The 22,691-nt window shown below is 44.4% G+C and overlaps 1 protein-coding gene across 1 annotated transcript in view; it reads right to left on the bottom strand.

Moving 5' to 3' along the window:
- Window positions 1-22,691, bottom strand: part of OTUD7A (OTU deubiquitinase 7A) — a 392,070-nt gene that overhangs the window by 330,993 nt on the left and 38,386 nt on the right. The window contains exon 3 of the mRNA XM_032175334.2: window positions 22,001-22,077. The gene's annotated coding sequence lies outside the window, so the exon portion shown is untranslated. The remainder of the gene's footprint in view (window positions 1-22,000; window positions 22,078-22,691) is intronic.

Here is a 22,691-nt window from a genome sequence, read left to right as displayed (position 1 = left end):
CCCTGCCTCTCTTGCAGTTAGTGCTAGTGCAACAAAACCTAAGCAGAAACCCAGTTCCAGCCAAAAAAACTTAAGCATAAACCTGCCCAGCAGATTTCCAGTAAGTATTTGCAATCCTAATAAAATAGAATCAGAAGCAGCTGGTACTGACCAGCTTTTCTTCCCTTGAATTAGGGCATAATGGCTAGTGCTTCAGCAGCCACCTTGTGGCCATGTGGTCCACAGAATTAGAGGTCAGCCTAGATGGGTCAGGCCTTTATACCAAAGCCAGTAACCTTGAGACTCTTCCTTGCGAGTGAAAAGCAAGCCACACTCACTGGTCAGTTTTCTGTTACTCAAACCTGAACAGATTCCTAAATAATACACACACACAAGCTATTTATGCACATCAGTGATTCAGTGATAACAGCTACAGTTCATTTCCTGTGTATAACTATTTCTTAGTCCATTAAAGACTTCCACAAAATGTATCTAATTGGACCCAGTAACATCTTGTTACCAGGTGAGTGTGTTTTCCCCACTTCAGAGATAAGAAAACACACTTGGAGAGGTGAAGGGGTAAGCACAAGGCACTCACAGCCAGATCTTCTCCAGGGCTTCTATGGAACCACCTTCAGCCTGCAAGGTGGGGCAGATGGTGCAGTTCTTCAGGCAGCTGGAGAAGGGCAGCTTCGGGACGCCAGAGGGGTCCCTCCACATGGCAGCCCGGCACACTCATAGTTCTACGGAGCTGGGTCTACTTATACAGAGGGTGCAGGTGGGACAACAGGGATGCTAAGGTGGGCACGGGCCTACCTGAAGAACCAGTGGAGCCTCACTGAAAATTTCACCACTGTCATGAACAGAACTGTGTCCCTGTAAATTCCTATGTTGACGTCCTAGCCACCAACATGACTGCATTTGGAGATAGGGCATTTAAAGAGGTAATTAAGTTTAAATGAGGTCATAATGGTGGGGCCCTAAACCAATAGGGTTTGTGTCCATATAAGAAGAAAAAGAGACACCAGAGATCACTGGTTCTAGCTTCATGCATGCATAGAAAAGAGGCCATGTGTGGGCACAACAAGAAGGCGGCTGTCTGCAAGCTGAGAAGAGAGCCCTCACCAGAAACTAGCCCTGTCAGCACCTTCATCTGGGATTTTCAGGCTCCAGAATTGTGAGGAAATCAATGACTGCTGTTTAAGCCACCCAGTCTGTGGTATTTTGTATGGCAGTCCAAGCAGACTAAGGTAGCCACCTCAACTAATGCCACTGGCCTCTATGTCTGTTGCTCCAAAGAGCCATTTTAGTAATGGTTCTCCACTAACTGTTGGAGGCTAGGCACTACAAGGACTAGGTTGGCCCCTTCTGGAATTCTGTCCAAAAGTCAGTCTCTCCTAGCTCTGTGGTATCAGCCAGCTCAGGCCTCCATCCCCAGGAGGCTCTGAGCCCTAAAGGACACCCAGCAGGGCAACACAGGGTGCTCTCTGATGAGAAAGTCCCCAGTCCATGAGGTGCAAAGCCAAGCCACTGCAGCCTGTATTGTGTGCCTGTGAAGGAGTGTGCCTTGCATCGAAAGTCTCAAAGCAGGGTCCAGGATCTCCTATGGAGCAGGAGGGGCCGCAGTGAGAACAAACATTATACACAGGTGAGGCACTGCAGAGAAGGTGCATGGATTGAACCTCTGTCTCAGTCCCCACTTATTTAGTGGAAAATATAATAATATTTCTAGCTAGGGAGAGACAGTGATGGCTGCATCTAGTACAGCGGGAATGGAAAGAGGCAGAGAGGGAGAGATGTTTAGGAAATGAATTATTGAGACCTTTTGGTTGATTTGATGTGTGGCATGGTGTGTATGTGCATGGTATGTGTGTAAGTGTATGTGTGTGTGGTGTGTGTGGTATGTATCCATACTTGCATGTGTGTGGGGGTATGATGTGGGCTGTGTCTGTTTGTGTGTGGTATGTGTGAGTGTGTGCTTTGTATGTATGGTGTAGTGTCTGTCTGTAGATGTGCGTAGTGTGGTGTGTATGTAAGTGCATGGGTATGTGTATGACATCTCTGGGGTGTGTTTGCATATGTGCCTGTGGGTGTGCGTTTATGGGTATTTGGCATGTGTGGCTGGAAAAGGAGACAGTGAGAAGCCGCAGGAGTGAACAGGATCTCCGCCGCACTCCTGGGGCTCCGGGTGTTGGTTAAAGGGCAGTAGAGAGGTGCCTTCTCTTGGCCTCACAACTGCCTCACCATCCTCACTTTGTAGGGAGGATACAGAGCACAATGAGGGCTGCCAGCTGGCCAGGCCCTGCTGCGGGCAGTCCGCCTGGCCAGAACACCATGTTCCCTGGACTAGGGCAACCTGCTTTTTCCCATCAGCCTTTCAGAGCTGTACACAGAGCAACAGTGAGCATTCACTCACTCACTCACTCACTCCGCACAGCGGGAGGGGTCAGCTTCACTCTCGCTGGAGCCCACCCCTGAGGAGACCTGAGAGAGGACTGAGGCTGCTGGTCACTGCTGCCTTGCTTCCCCCAGCCTTCCCAGGGATGGGGCAGGTGGTGACCAGAGCGAGGCCTTCTGCATTGGTAGAAGCAGCAGGGGTTGAGGGAGCATTAACAAACAAGTGGGCTCTGCAAGTGGACCCCGGCTTCTGACAGTATCAGAGCCTCAACCCGCGCATCACATGGGCCTCGTCTCCCAAACATGTCCTGGACCCACTGCCATACTAATCAGAATGCCCCAGCTGACTCTGTTCAGGGAGCCCAACCAGGGCTTCTACACTCCTCCACAGGCCCCCAGCTCACCACACAGACCTGCAGGAATCGGGCAGTTACGGCATCAACTGCCCTTCAGCTACGCCTTCCAAGGGTGGCCACATCAGCCGCCCTGAGGTAATTTGAATGTGAAAGGGACAGAATTTAAATTACTCTGCCTCATTTACAGTTGTCCTTGCTGGAGGAGAGAAGAAACAGCCTTGGGAGAAATTTCAGGTGATGGTTAATAGCAGCTTCCAAGAAAATGCACGCCCTGAAGTCATTTCATGGGCCAGTAAAAAGAGCCAAATCTCCCTTTTTGGTGCCTGAACAAATTCCAGAAGACCTGCCTCATGGAATGCCTATTTCTGGACCTCAAGAACCCACCTACTAATGGCTGCAATGAAATGCATTCAAGAGACGGAACACTCCAACCATACCATAAAGCGTCCCTATCCCCTCCTCCCACTCCCTGCAGTCTCAAATAGTGTCACCCTTCAGAATGTCCCCGAGTAGATGGTATAACTGCAAGTGTGAAGGTTCAATCCATCCACCATGTGAGGAGCTTTGCTAGTCCAAGCCACACACCCTAAGCTGAGTCTCCCCTTGGTCCTCAGGACCCTTGATCTTAACATGCAAGTGATAAACATCTTCTAAAATATAAGGGTTTAGCTGTCATTTTTAAGGGCACTAAGCTCCGCACACACACACAAGTATGAGGTCATGCCACATCATCTATTCTCCCTCAGGATGGATTCTCAAGGCCAGGCCCTTCCCTGGCCACTTTCAGAACCCAACCCAAAACACAGAGAAGGCAGAAGCAAGACATCTGATGCGGCAGCTGTCAAACACTGGGGAGCCCGGAAATTGCTGGTAGCACAGGCTCAATAGAGATCCTCCGGCCTCATGTTAATAGAGTTCCATTCAGCAGGTAATGGTCCAGGCCAAGCACGTGCAGGTATACGCATGCCCTCCCCATGCCAATGCCGTTGCTGATGTGGATGCTGATACCTGGGTCCATGGATCAGGCACAGAGTGTTCCACTCACTACCATTCAGCATCGTTAGGCTTCTGTACACTACAAACTCAATAAATTTTGCTTAAAAGACTAGAAAAAGAAGTAATTATGTAAAGTGTCCTAGGTCACAATGACTTACTGCATGACACACCATATAGCTTTCTGACAGGAAGAACTATTCTACTGCTCCAAGATTCACCAAATGCCACATTCGTGTCTTACCCTCCCCATAAACACTGGGTCTGATAAATGTGTGGGGGAGGTCAGGGGTAAAGGAGGACACTCTTTGTTCAAATAAGTTTGAAGAATACTGGATTCCACTGAAATAAACAATTTCTATGTTGCAGGCCTTCTCAGAGCCTTTGACATGCTAATGGACAGTATGCATCTTTAAGAAAAAAATAGTACATAACATTTCCCAAGCTTATTGAGTCAAAGAACCTTTATTTTGTAATGGAAGATATTTTAACATCATGAAACATAACTTGGGAAACTTCCAGTTTCACCATTTCACAAAGCTTTCTAGTTTTCAAAATGTTTCTGTAAATATCAATCTCCTAGAATATCCAGGCCCAATTCCTGCCTCCACAGTGACACCTGGACAACAGTCAGGAGGCTCTGCTTATGTTTACCTGAGAGTGCTTGAAAAGATTCCTTAACTAGGAATTATGGAAAACCACCAGAGGAATTACTGTAATGGCTTGATTCTAAGACACATGATCAGCTTGATAAGAAATTGTAGAGAAAAAATAAAAAAAGAAATGGTGAGAGCATCAATCCGTGCAGACTAGGTCACACGTGTCTGTTTGCTAGACATGGGGTAGCAAACAGACCAGCCGATACCCTAGTAGCTCATACCCACAACAGCTTATTTCTCACTCATGCTAATTATGCATTATAATCAGCCCAGGGCTGTGCTCCACAAACCCTCTTTCTGGGTTTCAGGCTGATGGAGCAGACCACCCAACCACTGGCATCGGCCATGCAAGGGTGCTCTAAAGGATCATGTGCCAACAACTTACTCCAGCTGGAAGTGACACACAGCACTCCCATTCACAATTTACCAGGCAGAATCATCCCCCAGGCCTGCCCTGCTGCAAGAGGCCTAGGAGTCAGCCCAGCCGAGTGCCCTGAAGAACTGAGAATCCCACCAACAGCACTGATGATGACCATGGCAGGCTATGCCTGCCGCAATCCTGTTCATGTGACACGTCCTAATTCAGGGATACTACGACATAAACAAGAGCCTTAACATTTAAGAAAATGGAATTCAAAAACCATGCGTAAGTTCTTCTTTTTTTTTTTTTTTGAGACAGTGTCTCACTTTGTTGCCCAGGCTGGAGTGCGGCAGTGCAATCTTGGCTCACTGCAACCTCCGCCTCCTGGGTTCAAGCGATTCTCCTGCTTCAGTCTCCCAAGTAGCTGAGACTACAAGCACGCGCCACCACACCTGGCTAACTTTTGTACTTTTAGTAGAGATGAGGTTTCACCATGTTGGCCAGGCTGGTCTTGAACTCCTGACCTCTAGTGATACATTCACCTCAGCCTCCCAAAGTGCTGGGATTACAGGTGTGAGCTACTGGGCTCAGCCTAAAAATCATGCATAAGTTCTATTCATGTTTACTGGGCAGTTATTTTTTGCATAGATATGAATCTATGCAATATGGGCCAAGTATCTATTCATTACACAACAGCCCTGAGTAAATACCCTGCCATGCCATGGCTGGAATGAACTCCTAGGGCAGAGTCCTGAAGCTCCCGCATTGTCCCTGCCATGTTCCCTGACTCTCAAATCCCAGGCTTGCTGCAAAGGAGACAACTGGGTTTCTTCAACATTGGTTCCCTGTCTCTGAACAGAGGCACACAGAACTCCCCAGCCCTTCTGCTGCTTCCAGGGCCTTCTAAGGTGCTGTATCTAAATCTGCAATTGCACAAATCCATGCAATGTGGAAACTCCCCTCCAAACGCCCCCTGCCAGGACGTTTGTGCTGCTGTAGCCATAGGAGCAATTACATACAGACCTTTGATTTTAGCAGAGAAAGCAACATGCCCAAGTGGATACTGTGAATCAGAGGGCTCCCAGCAGAATGGCACTGCTGCAGAAACCAGATCTACTGTCAGCTCCTCAGTCCCAAAGGTGAGTGACCATTCACATCTGTTCTCCCATCTGATCATCACAGCCATCCCTCGAGGGTGGCTGGGGTGATGTACAATCATTCTGACTTACAGATGAGCAAACATCTACCCAGCAAGGAACGAGCTCAAGGTCACTTAGCTAATTTGTGTCTGAGTTCATTGAACATCCAGTGCTTCTGACCTCTCTGCCACTGGCCTTTCGCCAAAGCCGTGAGGGGCTGGAACTGTGTGAGTTCACTTTGCAAAGATCCTCTGGTCTATGGTTGGGTCCATTCCGGAAACAGAGCGCTAGGCTATGGAGCGGTGGGGGCAGGAGGGAGCCAGGCTGGGGGGCCTCTCCCACCATGGGCCATCTTCCTACCCAAAGCACAGCATTGGAATCCCACAGGGGTTGTTTTGTAAGTTATGTCCTGACACATAAATGTATGCATTTGGTAACAATAATGAATAGAAAGCTTCTCCAGAGATGAGGCACACTCTCTCACATGGACATTTATTGGCAGCTCTCTCTTTGCCCATAGGACAGATGTTCTGGGAGAAAGGTCCCCACCATGTTCCCAGCCAGCACAGCAGGTGGTGACTTATACCATCCGCCATGCTCCTCCCTCAGCCAACAGTGACCGACCAGAGGAGGCACATGCCCCAGTTTGGGCCACTGATGCGTGAGGAGATTCTGCTGGCCTCCAAAAAAAAAAGCCACTGAACGAGTGAAGCATTGCCTGCTCTGGGCACAGGTAAGGATGCTGCTTTGAGGGCTCTGGTCCCTTTCCAGTCCATATCAGAAGATGAAAAGTAGCATGCCCTGGAATGCTTTTCATCCAATCACTTTGTGGTAACATCAAACCTTGGGTAGAGGGCCCATAGGTACACATGCAATTCTAGCAAGTCCTTCCTGGAATAAACAAAGGAGATATTTGATTCCTTCTTCACAAAATCAGAAAAGGGAGGAAAAAGCTGTCTAAAATACTAGGCAGTTTCTTCCCCTTAACAACTAATCCCATTATATTAAGAAAAATCACTTTAAAAATTAGAATCACATGGCCGGGCACAGTGGCTCACATCTGTAATCCCAGCACTTTGGGAGGCTGCGGCGGGCAGATCATGAGGTCAGGAGATTGAGACCATCCTGGCTCACACGGTGAAACCCCATCTCTATTAATAATACAAAAAAAATAGCCTGGCTCGGTGGTGGGCATCTGTATTCCCAGCAACTCGGGAGGCTGAGGCAGGAGAATGGCATGAACCTGGGAAGTAGAGCTTGCAGTGAGCTGAGATCGTGCCACTGCACTCCAGCCTGGGTGACAGAGCAAGACTCCGTCTCAAAAAAAAAAAAAATTAGAATCACATGTTAAACACACACTGAGACATTTACTACTTAAAAGAATCCTAGGGTAAATCCTTTGTCAAACAAATTATTAATGCCAGAATTTAATTTATGTATATTAGATTTATAACTGTGTTACATTTTTCATATGCACGCATGCCTGCACGTCCCATGGAAGACCATTCTGAGCAAGGGCACTTGAGAGGGGATATGAACCGCAAGAAGGTGTCTGTCATGTGACAGTACATTAAGAAAGGCAAACTAATAAAGAAACCAAATAACCCCAAAACTTGCCTCAATTCACTTAATTCACAATGACAACAAAATTTCAGAATTACATGTTCAGAACCCAAATCAGCAGAAAATAATGAAGTGATGCAGCTCTTGGGCACGCCATCATGCTGAGGCCGTGAACTAGTTTCTGTCTATGAGCACCGTTTCCCTGGGTCCTCTGCTTGATAGGTTTTAAAGGTCCAAATATTTCAACCAGGTGGCTCCCATTGCTGTCCATGCTTTTCATCCAATTTAAGTCAGTTATTCACATTCAGTTTCTCCTGTTTGTATTACACCACCCTAGATCATTTCCCCATCACTCATGGCTTATTAGTGAGATTTTGCTGAAAGTCTAGAGAAGCATCCTGTGGTCAGGACTGATTAAAAATAACTCCGTTCTAAGGAAGGAGATGCCCTTCTGCAATTGAGAAATCAAACACCAGGAGATTAGGTGCCTTTTAGTGACATTTTTCTGTTTTGTTGTGCTCCATCCAGAAATTCAATATAATTTACGGACTAGAATGAATTCTATAGAATAAATATCTCTCCTTTGGGTCTTTCCTTTGCTGATCTTTGAAAAACCCAAGGCTTTTGTTCTCCTGTGGGCTCCAAAAGTCAGGACATGTTGGCAATATCTGAAAGCATGGATTGACTCTAGATGGGAACCTAAGCTTCCTGGGTTTTGGTAAGTCCTGCCCATAACTAAGGTGATGTCCTGCGTCACCTCTCAGGCTGAGGGCCAGCAGAGCCTGAAATCTAGCCACCACCCATGCCCTTGGCCTGGGCTGCAAAGGGGCAGCACCTTATTCATACCAACCTGCTGCCCACCTGCCTTTCTCCAAGTTGTACACAGAGGAACTGCTGCGGCTTAATGGTATGTGTCCTTCGAACATTTGTAGATAGAACTTAAGCCTCAAGGTGGTGGTATTAAAAGCTGAGGCCTCTGTGGGTGATTAAGCCATGAGGGCCTCCCACTCCTGAATGGGATTCATGCCCTTACAAGAGAGCTGTCAGAGAGCTGCCCCCTCTTCCATCTCTTCTGCCATGTGAGGATGCCACGTTCATCCCGTTTGCCCTTCCATCTCCCCCCAACTGAGGAAACAGCAACAAGGCACCATCTATGGAGCAGACAGCAAGGGTGCATCAGACAATGAATATGCCAGTGCCTTCTGGACTTCTCGGACTCCCCAACTGTGAGAAATACATTTCTATTATTTACAATTACCCAGTCTAAGTGATTTTGTTATAGCAGTGAGGATAGACTAGGCAGGTACCACGTATGCTAGCAACAGCCTTGATGCCAAACATTTTAACACAGTCCTTCCAAGTCTCTAACTGTATCTTTAAAAAATAAAAGGACAGGAACAAACAGGTACAGAGAAAAGATGATGTTCATTGCATCTCTCTTTATAGGGAGAAAAAAATAGAAACCACTAATATTTTCAACAAAAGGGTATAATGGTAGTCACAGGTGCTACTAACCAAGTGTGTCTGGCTTCCCCGCTTCCAAGTGAAGGGAGACGGCGGCCTCCCTGTCTTTGAGAGGGGTTAGACTGTGGGCCTGGCTTTGACCGATAAAGAGTGGGCAGAGAGCTGATGTGCCTCTTCCAGGTGGAAGCCCGAGAGCCATGGCCTAACGTCCCACACTCCTATCTCCATCAGCCACTATGCAGTGGCTGCTCTTTGGATCTGCACTGGGGATGGACAACGGATGGTAGTAAGACATAAGCTTTTCTAAACCACGGAGATTCTGAAGCTGTTTATTACTGAAGCATTACAGAACTCATGGTGATTGATACAGAAATGAGCATCTGCTAGTGGTCTGCTGCTGTAAAAAATTTAAAAATAATTTATATAGTCCTGGTATCATGGGATGGGTGGAGAGTTTGGTAAAACTACTTCCTATGAGCATCTTGAGGACAGTTTCTCTACTTGATGAGAATAAGTGGAGGACAAAAGGTCAGTCCTGTGGGACAGAGGGACACTGATGGCTGGGTTTGGCAAGGTGATACAAGAAAGAGATGAGCTCAGAAAAGAGATGAGCTCAGAAAAGAACTGGCCAGTTTGTAAGCAGAAATGAATGGAGTGGTCCATGCATGTAGAGATTTATCAGGCTGGAAGATGAAAAAGCTTCTCTTCTCCAAATAATAAGAGATTAAGGATGGAACTTTGAGCTAGAAAACCACATTTTAAAAGCAAGGATCTAATGAAGGGCAGAACCCTTGAATTGTTGTTATAAATTACGAATGGAATAAAAGCCCAGTAATTTCTTTTTGTTGGATAAATGGCTTAGGGGGAAAAGTATAACCTAAAAACTAAGAATATGACACTTCTGGGGAAGCCTAATGAGCTCAAGAAGGCTGCAAATAAGTTGGGTGCTAGAGAGAGGAAAGTAAGCATGCTTTCTGCAACTCTTCTGTAAGTCTAAAATTATCTAAAAACCAAAAAGTAAAAAAAATGTAGACCTGCATTTATTAATGCACATGGATGTTTAGTAAATATTCGGAGAGAAAAGAATATGACTAGTGTGATCTATATATTTGTAGAGCCAAATAAATAAAATCTGGAAGAACAGATACCAGCATTGGTTGTTTGGGAATATGGAATTTTGAAATTCCAATGTATTTTATTTTGTCTATCTGTGTAGTCTATTTTTTTCTAACGTAATCGTATGTGTATAATCAAAACCACTTCATTTCTATACAAACATATATGCCTCTATAGTTACATATACATACTTATATATTATACAGGTAACATAAATATGCTACATTATATATAACATATAAGTAACATATAACAAGTAGTTATATATTATGTCATATATAATGTATCAGTATACATGTTATTTTTATACATAACATCAAATATATTCGATACATGTAATTATCAAAATTATAATTACAGTATTTATGGTTTTGTGATTATGGCCTAGGTATACAGGCGTTTTAAATATCTAGTCCCTCACCTCCACACTGTGAAGTGGTATCATTCACATGGCAACTAAGAAGTTGAATACAACTCACATGCTGAGTGTCAGATGCAAAGGCTGATTAAAGAAAGTCCACTCCTGCCCCACTCCACCCTTAAACATTCTTATTATTTGCTTCTGCTGGCAACCACTTAATACTTCGTATCACAGGAAGCAACAATGGAAAGCTAATAATAGCAAAACACAGAAATCAGTAAATTATCTTGCAAGCAGGCAATGGAGCATATAAATTACTACTGAAAAGTAATTGAGACTGTCTATAAGATGACTTCAAGTCTACATATTTAAAAATATAAGGTACAGATGTATCCCACTTAAACAATCAACCACACACCATTTGCCTTCAAAGTTTCAAGTAATAAAGTCAGAGTTAAATCCCGTTTTATCCTGGCACTTCTCTTCAGGTTCCTTCAGGTTGAGATCATCACTTGACTAATTTTTGAGCTATATTTTCTATGAGATATCACACGATTCTTCCCCATGTAAACTGACATTGATGCAATCATTATAGTCAACATATACAGTGTGTCAGGCACAGTACTAAATGCTTCCCATGCATTTATTTATTTTAATCCTAGTAACAAGACACTATTGCTATCCTCATGCATGGACACCTATTGCTCTCTCTGCCTGCCTGCTTCATAGAAAACTGGCTCCACCATTTTCTGGTAGCTGTGCTCTTATAACAGGTCCCAACACTGGATCCAGTGGTTGGCTGCCCACAAGCTAGACCAGAGTACTTCTCCAGGAATTTGAAATCAGGGCTGAAAGATTTTTTTTTTTTAATTTGTAAATTTTCATTTTTTAACCAGCTTTATTAAAATATAATTCATTTACCACAGAATTCACCCATTTAATGTGTACAGTTCAATGGTTTTTAGTATATTCACAGAGTTGTGCAACCATCGGCACAATCTAATTCTAGAGCATTTTCATCACCCTGAAAGAAACCCTGCACCCACCAGCCGTCACTTACCATTCCCTCTGAGGCCCCCAGCCCTAGGCAACCACGAGACTACTTTCTGTCTCCATTGGTTTGCCTATTCTGGGCATTATATAAATGCAATGATGGGGTCTTTTGTGACTGGCTCCTTTTGTGTAGCATATTTTCCAGGGTCAATCATGTTGTGGCATAAATCAGTTTTTCATTTCTTTTCTTTTTTCTTTTTTTTTGAGATGGAGTCTCGCTCTGTCACCAGGCTGGAGTGCAGTGGTGAGATCTCAGCTCACTGCAACCGCCACCTCCCAGGTTCAAGTGATTCTCCTGCTTCAGCCTCCCGAGTAGCTGGAACTACAGGCGTGCGCCACCATGCCCAGCTATTTCTTTTTTTTTTTTTTAGTAGAGATGGAGTTTCACCATGTTGGCCAGGATGGTCTCAATCTCCTGACCTCATGATCTGCCCGCCTCGGCCTCCCAAAGTGCTGAGATTACAGGTGTGAGCCACTGAGCCCAGCCCAGTTTTTCATTTCTTTATGTTGCTGAATAATAACACAATATACAAAATGCCATTGTATATTACATTTTATTTAGCCATTCATCAGTTGATGGGCTTTGGGTTGGTTCTAGTTTTTGGTTATTATAAATAATGATAAACATTCGTGTACAAGTTTTTGTGTGAACATGTTTTCATTTCTCTTCCCTAGAAGTGGAATTACTGGGTCATATGGAAATTCTATGTTTAATTTTTTGAGTAACTACCAAACTGTTTCTCAAAGAGCTGTACCATTTTATATTCCCACCAGAAACATACATATGATAGTTCCAATTTATCTACCTCCTTGTCAACACTTGTCTGTGTTTTTGATTCTACACATCCTAGTGGATGTAAAGTGCTGTCTCATTCTGCTTTTGGTTTTTGTGTCGTAATGACTGATGATGTTGACTATCTTTTCATGTGTTTACTGGCCATTTGTATATCAACTTTGGAGAAATGTCTGGTCAAGTGTCTTTTCTATTTGTTATTGGGCTTTTTATTATTGGGTTCTAAGAGTTCTTTATATATTCTGGATATGAGTTCCTTATCAGACATGATTTACAAATATTTTCTCCCATTCTATGGGCTGTCTTTTTGCTTCCTTAAAGGTAGTATTTGCAGCACAGAAGTTTTTAATTTTGATGTGGTCTAATGTATTTATTTCTTCTCTTGTTCCTGGTCTTTTGGTGTCGTACAGTGGTAGCTCTCTGAAGTGAGGAAGCTACTGGTGGTCATCTGCTCCCATGTGTATGAGGAACTCAGTAGGGAGAGAGAAAATGGCATAGTCACACAGTGAGAAACGGGGCCATGTAGGCAGACACAGGCATGGGCTTCCCAAAGCACTGCTCTCTGGGAGCAGGCACACCCTAGACCCAGCTGCACCTGACTGGGAATCCTTGGGCATCACGGACCCCATACCCCAGCTCCCTCCAGTTTCTGTTATTTATTAGGAAACGATAAAGAAGCAACAAAGAAAACAAGAAATTCGACCAGCGTACCTAGTTTACAGATGAGAAAACAGGTTCCAAGAAGGTCCAGTCACAAAGCGGGTGCTGTGGAGGGACTGCGATTAAACGCAGGCCTGCACCCCCAGCCTGGCCACCCTGCCTCTTCGTGGGCAGAGAAGAAACATCACAAATAACCAGACAAGCTTCTCTTCATTTGCAAAGAGATTCACAGAAAACTTTCTTTAAATAGCACACTGCAAGTGTCAGTTGCCGGGACTTTCTTACATAAGAGAGATCAGCAATTGTAGAGCCTGAAGAGACTTCATCTCTAATCCAGGCAGACCCCTCAGGACCAAGAGGGCAAATTGCTTGGGAAATGCACTGTAACACACGTTTCTGGGAATATCTTTGTATAGACTTGACCTCAAAGTGGAGGGGAAGGCTGCGTACCCTAACGGAGGACTCTAAGATCTCCATAGACAATAACTAGTTAAAAAGACACTCTTAATTTTATAAATTCTCAGAATAAAATTCTACAAGATGTATGGTTCCATGTAAAAACTACAGAGAGTAAAATGGGGCAAAAAAAATTTGGCCTGCGGGGCATGCATTTCAAGGGGTTGGAGAACAATGTTCAAAGGATGCTCCAGCTACATGCTGAAAACTTTGTCAGCCTCTCTGCAGCCTGTGTTTCAAAGACAAAAAATACCATACACATAAAGCTCTGCTCCTCAATGTCTCCCCAGGACACCTCTTTCGAACACAAAGCGGGTGCTGTGGAGGGACTGTGATTCAAACTCAGGCCTGCAACCCCAGCAGAAATCAAGAAATTCACCAGGCAGGTAGGAGCATCAGTGACCTCCCACCAATCTTACTAAGCTGGGCTTCGAGGGAGGAAGATGAGTGTCTTTGCTCCATCCCCAGGGGTGTGGCCTTAAGAGGGAGCATTCCACATGTTAGCCAGTAAATCACAGCTGCTTAAACAAAATAGCGAACTTATATATTTGATTGTCAAAATGCAGACTCCCACACCAAACAATCTTTGCCAACAAAGAGGATACATTTATTTTAAAAGAGCTAAAATTACTCATTAAGCTGTTTTTGAGAGTCGCCATGTCTGTTACATAAATATCCTTACAGCAAAGAATAGGTAAGCGTAAAGTTAGCAAAATCATTACACTCAAGGTTTTCAAAGGGCACGTCTCCTGAACCTACCTGACGTAAAATATCTCAGCTTATTTTTTCAAGCAAATATAGACAAGGATCTTGGCTGTGAACTTCATTTCTCTGATTGCGCGTGTACCTTAAAACCTAAAACTCAGAAGAGAAATTCATGTGGTTCACAGGAGGACGCCAGAATATCAAACTAGAACTGCCTGGTCACGAGCCCTCAGCAGCAGCCTAAATCCCATGCTGGAAAATGTGGATTTCACTGTGTTTCCAAAAGGAGGTCTACTTCAACAATGTCAAACTTAAAAATAAGAAACAGCTCACGGCATAAACTGTCATATGTCATTAACCTGACACCCTGAAAGAATCTATTCATTCATTCATGGGTTATTTCATTCATACATGCATCTTTATACATTCACTGAACATCTACCAGACAATCTTACAGGCTGATTAGGTAGGCGAAAAGACGAAGACACAGTCCAAGGCATGAAGAGCATAGTAGGGGCAGCACTAGCCACTAGGCAGGTCACCTGTTAGAGCACCAGCAAAGTAGGGACACTGAACCAAGGCCTTTGTTCAGTTTCTGGAACAGATTCCTTCATGCTCAGGACACTGAAGCCTGCGCCTTCTGCTAGGCTGGCTCCAGCTCAGCATCTGGGTCTTATCCAAGCTCTCCTCAGAGAGGCCTTCCTGAGCCACATCTCACCCCCGACCCTCCATCACTTCACCTGTTTTATTTCCATAGCAACACCTCCCACTTTGCAAGGATGCTCCATGCATGAATGCCAGCTCACCAGGTATTCTCCATGCCCACAACACACTGAGCATTTGGCAAGTTGTATTTTTCACTACAAAGATAATGAAAGGAAAGGAAAGACAAGACAGCCAAACAGAAAGAGCTGCTAAATTTCAGAGAAATGCTTCTTTACTATAAGAGATGTCTTCCTAAATGATTGTTCTAAAGATAACAAAAACATTATGAAAAGTCTTGAAGTTATCACCCTCATTTTTTAAAATAGCCTCTTCAACGTAGTGATTGTCAACTGTTTTGCTAAGAAAGATGAGGGCATTAGATACTCACACATCCACTCCCTTCACCTAGCCAAAGACTTTCCTAAGTTATAATATTATTTGCAAGGTTCACGTCATTTACATCACATACTCTCACTGTAATTCATGCAGATGGCCTGTCTGTCTTATTTTTATGTTTGTACATATCCAAGGTTTGCCACCCATTTATACTAAGCTCTGTATTTTTATTCACTTCTATTTTGGCTGGATTTTGATATTCAATCATTTTATTCAAAACCCTTATTCAAAAGAGCTCATAGCAGCTAAGCTCTCTGATTTATGGCATGCTTGAAAAAAATCTATCTATTATCTCTGTCTTTATACTTGGGACAATTTGGCTAAATAGGAAATCATTGAGGGCCCCATTGTTCCACTCAGAATTTCTCAGAAACCAGTATCTTTCAGAAAGTGTTGCTTGACAGATGCTGACCCAGTGTGATTCTACCTACCTATGTTCCTAACCTTTTCTGCTTTTGTGCCAGGTAAGAATCACCATGGAAATCAAGAAATTCACCAGGATGTCAGTCAGTCTTGTTCAGTCTTTTTAATGCTTACTTTACTAGTCCATTTTCACACTGCTGATAGAGACATACCTGAGACTGGGTAATTTACAAAAGAAAGAGGTTTAATTGGACTTGCAGTTCCACATGGCTGGGGAAGCCCCACTATCATGGCGGAAGGCAAAGAGGAGCAAGTCACATCTTACGTGGATGGAAGCAGGCAAGGAGAGAATAAGGAAGACACAAAAGTGGAAACCTCTGATAAAACTATCAGATCTTATGAGACTTATTCACTACCATGATGACAGTATGGGGGAAACTGCCCCCAGGATTCAATTATCTCCCACCGGGTCCCTCCCACAACATGTAGGAATTCTGGGAGTATAATTCAAGATGAGATTTGGGTGGGGACACAGAGCCAAACCATATCATTCCACCCCTAGGCCCTGCCAAATCTCATGTCCTCACATTTCAAAACCAATCACGCCTTCCCAACAGTCCCCCAAAGTCTTAACTCATTTCAGCATTAACTCAAAAGTCCACAATCCAAAGTCTCATCTGAAACAAGGCAAGTCCCTTCCACCTATGAGCCTGTAAAATCAAAAGCAAGCTACTTATTTCCTAGATACAATGGGGGTACAGACATTGGGTAAATACTACTGTTTCAAAGGTGAGACATTGGCCAAAACAAAGGGGCTACAGGCCCCATGCAAGTCCAAAATCCATTGGGGCAGTCAAATCTTAAAGCTCCAAAATGATCTCCTTTGACTCCATGTCTCACATCCAGGTCATGATGATGCTAGAGGTGGGTTCCCATGGTCTTGGGCAGCTCCGCCCCTGTGGCTTTGCAGGGTACAGCCTCCCTCCCAGCTGCTTTTGTGGGCTGGCATTTAGTGTCTGTGGCTTCTCCAGGCCCACAGTACAAGCTGTCAGTGGATCTACCATTCTGGGGTCTGGAAGATGGTGGCTCTCTTCCCACAGCTCCACTAGGCAGTGCCCCAGTAAGGACTCTGTGTGGGGCTCCAACCCCATATTTCCCTCTGCACTGCCCTAGCAGAGGTTCTCCATGACAGCCTTGCCCCTGCAGCAAACTTCTGCCTGGGCATCCAGGCATTTCCATACATCTTCTGAAATCTGGGTGGAGGTTCTCAAACCTCAATTAATAATTTCTGTGTACCCAAAGACTCAGCACCATGTGGATGTTGCCAGAGCTTGGGGCTTGCATCATCCGAAGCCACAGCCTGAGCTCTGTGTTGGCACCTTTCAACCATGGCTGGAGCAGCTGGGACACAGGGCACAAAGTCGCTAGGCTGGACACAGCTTGGGGACCCTGGGCCCAGCCCATGAAACCACTTTTTTTCCCTTGGCCTCCAGGCCTGTGAAAGGAGTGGCTGCTGTGAAGACCTCTGACATGCCCTGGAAACATTTTCCCCATTGTCTTGGGGATTAACATTTGGTTCCTTGTTACTTATGTAAATTTCTGCAGCTGGCTTGAATTTCTCCTAGGAAAATAGGATTTTCTTTTCTATCACACTGTCAGGCTGCAAATTTTTCAAACTTTTAAGCTGTTTCCCTTTTAAAACTGAATGCTTTTAACAGCACCCAAGTCACCTCTTGAATGCTTTGCTGCTCATAAACTTCTTCCACCAAGTACCCTAAATCATCTCTCTCAAGTTCAAAGTTCCACAGATCTCTAGGGCTGGGGCAAAATGCTGCTGGTCTCTTCGCTAAAACATAACAAGTCATCTTTGCTTCAGTTCTCAAGAAGTTCCTTATCTCCATCTGAGACCACCTCAGCCTGGACCTTATTGTCCATATCACTATCAGCATTTTGGGCAAAGCCATTCAACAAGTCTCTAGGAGGTTCCAAACTTCCCCACATTTTCCTGTCTTCTGAGCCCTCCAAACTGTTCCAACCCCTGCCTGTTACCCAGTTCCAAAGTTGCTTTCACATTTTCATGTATCTTTTCAGCAACACCCCACTGTACTGGTACCAATTTATTGCATTAGTCCATTTTCACACTGCTAATAAAGACATACCTGAGACTGGGCAGTTTACAAAAGAAAGAAGTTTAATGTGAGTTACAGTTCCATGTGGCTGGGGAAGCCTCACAATCATGGCAGAAGGCAGGGAGGAGCAAGTCTGGTCTTACATGGATGGCAGGAGGCAAAGAGAGAATGAGGAAGATGCAAAAGCAGAAACCCTGGATAAACCCATCAGATTTCGTGAGATGTATTCACTACCATGTGAACAGTATGAGGGAAACCACCCCATGATTCAATTATCTCCCACCAGGTCCCTCCCACAACACGTGGGAATTATGGGAGTATGATTCAAGATGACATTTGGGTGGGGACACAGAGCTAAACTGTATCATTTACCAAAATGCAATTGTTCCTTTTGAATGACAGAGCCAAGTCTGGCCTGTATATTTACACAGTTTTCTTTTTATTGTATACTTTAATGTTCTCCTTCTTTTCTAAAACTCTGTTAGAAAATCAGGCCGGGTATGAAAGCTCATGCCTGTAATCCCAGCACTTTGGGAGGCTGAGATGGGTGGATCACTTGAGGCCAGGAGTTTGGGACCAGCCCGGCCAACATGGTAAAACCCTGTCTCTACTAAAAATACAAAAATTGGCCGGGCAGGGTGGCGTGAATCTATAATCCCAGCTACTCAGGAGACTGAGGTAGGAGAATTGCTTGAACCTGGAGGGGGCGGGGGTTAGAGGTTGCAGTGAGCCGAGGTCACACCACTGCACTCCAGCCTGGGTGACAGAACAAGATTCCATCTCAAAACAAAACAAAACAAAAAACACATAAAATCAAATTATGGTGAGGCTTTGTTCCTTTTGTGTGGTCCTATCCTGCCCATGGTGCTTGCATTGTCAAGGAGGCTTCCTACTTTGTGGCTTCCTGGTTAATCTCTGTGATGGCATCACTTTGGTTTTTTCTTTTCCACTTTCCATCCTGAATTCTGCCAGCTTGGGCCCTATTTTCCTCCATCTCACTCGCTCCTCTGAATCTTCCTCCTATGCTTAAATTCTGCTTTAGAGATCAGCAGTTTCTTTTTCAGTATGGAAATTTATTTTTTTGAACTCTTGAGCCAGTCACTGAATCATTCAGTTCTTCCTCAGACATTTGCTTATGTCTTATTTTACGGTTTTGTTAGTATTTTCTTTTTTAATTTTTAAAAGCTTTTAATGGACACATAACTATGTTTATTTCTGGAGTGCAATGTAATGTTTCAATAGATGTTCACATCGTGTAATGTTTAAATTGGGTAATTAGCATATGCATCAAACATTTACCATTTCTTTGTGGTGGGAACACACAAGATCCTCTCTTCTCATAGTATATTGTACAGTAGGATGACTATAGTCAATGACAAGTAATTATATAACCTCTTTCTTTTTTATGTTCAGGTTTTTCTGCCTGCTTGTCCTTTTGCAGGCCTTAGTCATCTTTGAGATCAGCTACTCATTGAAGGACAGTATGGAGAAAACGGGGGAAATAAGGTGAGAGAGTGTATGGTTCTGATTCAAATTTGCCTGGAATATTTTCTCACCAATCTGTACTTTTTTCTGTCCTGGGAACCCATCTCCCTGAGCTTTTGGCCTTCAAGGGTTGCACTAGCTAATACAAAGCGTTTATTGTCCCTGTCCTCTGGGCAGGGATTTGTCACAGCTGCCTCCCGCATCTCCCTCTCCCGCTTTACCCTGGGCAGGTCCCTAAGCCAGGGGCCAGAAGATGTACACTGTGATTGGAGGAGGGCATGGTCCTTTCTTCATTGCTGTGCCTCTGAGTGTCCATGCATTGAACTGGCTCTATCCAAGCAGGGAAAAGTGCTCATGTTCATTTCCTTTTGCATTTGATGCCCCTGGTCCATTGTACATGCTCCATAAACATGTTAAATGAGTGCATGATCGTGCCAACAAATGAAGCAGACAAAACCAAAGAGACCAACAGAAAGGTGAGCACAGACAGCAGGCAAAGCAAACTATGGGGCAGTGGCGGGAGCGCCCGCAGGTCAAGACTAGAGACATGAAGACACCCTCCCTCTCCTTGGAGGACGGAGGTGGCACTGGACCTGGGACGGGGTCTGTTGAGGCACTGTATTATTTTCTGTGGCTCCAACAAATTCTCTGATTCAAGCGTGGCCTGGCACCATCAACGTGGTAAGGAACAGGTTCCAGACAGGGAGGCCTCCCACATTTGATCTTTCATCCATGCTGGTTTTGTTCTGGAAGTCACACCCTGTGCAGATCAAAGAAGGCTTCTGCCATCTTCCCTCTTGGTTCCATAGGCTTCTGCCCACTACTGGGTGAAAGCTCCAGGAAGTGGAGACCACCTTGGCATGATATGAGGATACTAGACATTGGGTTGTTCCAATAAAGATGTCAAACGTTCCCAACCTTCACCATGTGCAGATACCTGTAACGCGAGGCAAGTAAATGCATAGACACTGCAGAGCGTGTCTGTGTAGACCAATGCCCACCGGCCTCAGGGTGGCCATTCCCTCTTGGGGACCTCTGCCTTTCAGTTCTGAAGAAAGATCCTACCTCCGACACAACCCAGGGAGACAGAAAACACCCAAAATGATTCTGGCACAGGCTGTGTTGAATGGGAGCTCAGAATCTAAGCAGACTCACAGAGAAGGAAAAGGCTGTTCCTTACACCTGAGTCTGTTACCTGAGACCCAGACACACTTAACCTAAGAGTTGGAAACACTTCCAAACAAGCCTCAAAGCCACTGCTCAGGGCTCAAAGTGAACACGGCAATCTCTGCTGCCATGGTAGCCTCTTCTTGCCCTTCTCTTTGTCTTTCTCATGCCCACCTGTTCCTTGTCTGGGGCACTCACCCTTCCTCTGGGTTAAGGGACTTTGGGGCATTCCAAACATACCTCAAGAGGCATGAGGCTGGTGGCTGTACAGTCTCATCATCACCATCTGCTGCTTGCTTGAGTCCAAGTATCTGTGTCCCACAGTTGCTATTTCTTGTTCAAACTTGCCCGGGTTTATGTCTTAAATCAAAACCTTCAAGAAGGCAACAGCTGGCTCTTTAAGTCTGTAAACACTCTTAATCAATGATTTTAAACGTTCTGTTCATCAATGCCAAATCAATACCAAATCAATGAAGTGAGACCTCATATCTGAGTCAGACACAAAAAATGGAAATGAAACATCTGTCCTTCCCTCTGAATATTTGCAATCCCAATGGGGAGAGAAAGGTCAAGACAGCATTTCAGGATGTTACAATGTTTTAGGTCCTACAAAGTGCTTTCACATGCCTGAACAGATCTGTGTCTGACAATGACCTTGAGGAGTACTGTCTTCATTTTACATATGACAAAAGTGAGGCTCAGACTGGTCAATTTTGAAAGATTAGAGAACGCTGCAAAATAAAATGGCCAAGGTCAACACTGGAACTAAGTAATTGGGGCTACATCTTTTTCCTCTGCCACAGAATGAAAGATCTTAATTAAAATTATTTCACCCTGTTGTTTCTGAATTGACCTCCCACCTATACCACAATGATGTGGTGATAGTACACAAAGATGTGAGCTCACTTTCCAGAATCCAATATGAGAGACACATTTACTGAAGATGTCCTATGTGTATGCTGTGCCTGATGTCATTGTCAGAATTTTCTTAGTCATCACCATCACTCAGTGACATCATTGCCATGTTATGCACAAGGAAAGTGAGTGTGAGCCAACAGGTTAATATTACATACTCAATCACACTGGAGCACAGCCAAGAACATGGGATGACCAGAAGTTTGGGATGTTAGTATAAGGGCATGGTAATCAAGGAAGTGTGGTAATGGCAGGACCAACAATGGAACAGAATAAAGGGCCCAGTAATAGACCCTCACTTACGTGACCATTTGATTTTTGACAAAGGCACCACTATAATTCATCATGGATAAGATGGTCTTTTCAACAAATGATGCTGAAAAAATTGGGTATCCACATAGAAAAAAGAAACCTCAATCCCTACCTCACACTATACACAAAAATTAGAGATGAATCGCAACGCTCAATGTAAAAGCTAAACTATAAAGCTTTAATAAAGATAACAATATCTTCATGGCTTAGTGTAGGCAAAAGTTTCTTAGGACACAGAAACAACAACCACAAATAAAAAAAAATGATAAATTAGACTTCATAAAAATTTAAAAATTTTACTTCCCCAAAAAACTAGCTGCAAGTCAACAAGTACAACAAACCTAGTAAAAATCAGTAAAAGAGATGGATAGGTAGTTCACAAATGAAGAGTATGCGAATGATCAGTAAATGTCTTCAGCATTGTCAGATAACCGGGAAATGCAAATGAGAACTGTGACGAAACCACTACTCACCCACAGCAATGCCCTAAGAAAGCAGGCTGCCAGTGCCAAACGCTGGTGAGGATGCCCAGCAACCAGAACTCTCGGACCTTGTGGGCAGGAGAAGAAAACAGTTTTGTAAACTTCTCTGTGACCCGATACCATTCCTAGGCATTAACCCAAGAGAAACCAAAGAATCCGTTCACAGAAAGCCTTGTACAAGAACGTTCATAGCAGCCTTATTCCAGCAAGCCCCAAACTGGGAAGAGCCCAGGAGTCTAGCCACAGGAAAGTAGCCAAGCAACCCCTGGCACGGTGAGGCAATGGAATGCAGACAGTGACGAAAAGGAGCAGGACACTGATAAAGCAGTGGCACAGATGGATCACAGGGGCATTCTGCCGAGCAATGACTGCCCACTGTGGATCCCTTTCATGTGAAGTTCTAGAATAGGCAAAATTAATCTGTGATGGAGAAATTAGACAGGTTGCTTGGCAGAAGGGCTGGGGCAGGGCATGAGGGAGATTTCTGGTATGATGTGAATGTGAGTGTTCTGTATCTTGATATGGACTTGGATTACACAGGTGCATGGATTTGTCAAGGCTCATCTCATTTGTGCATTTCATTTTACCTCAAAAGAAAAAGAAAAAGTTAGGCTGGTAGGTTGAGAACCTGGCCAGTGTGGCGGGGAGCCCTTCCTCCAAGCTTGACCCAGAGGTATCTCAG

The sequence above is a fragment of the Hylobates moloch genome, unplaced genomic scaffold (assembly GCF_009828535.3).
Source record: "Hylobates moloch isolate HMO894 unplaced genomic scaffold, HMol_V3 SCAFFOLD_14, whole genome shotgun sequence".
Taxonomy (NCBI): domain Eukaryota; kingdom Metazoa; phylum Chordata; class Mammalia; order Primates; family Hylobatidae; genus Hylobates; species Hylobates moloch.
The sequence above is the reverse complement of the archived record's forward strand: the minus strand, read 5'-3'. Positions and strand labels throughout refer to the sequence as shown.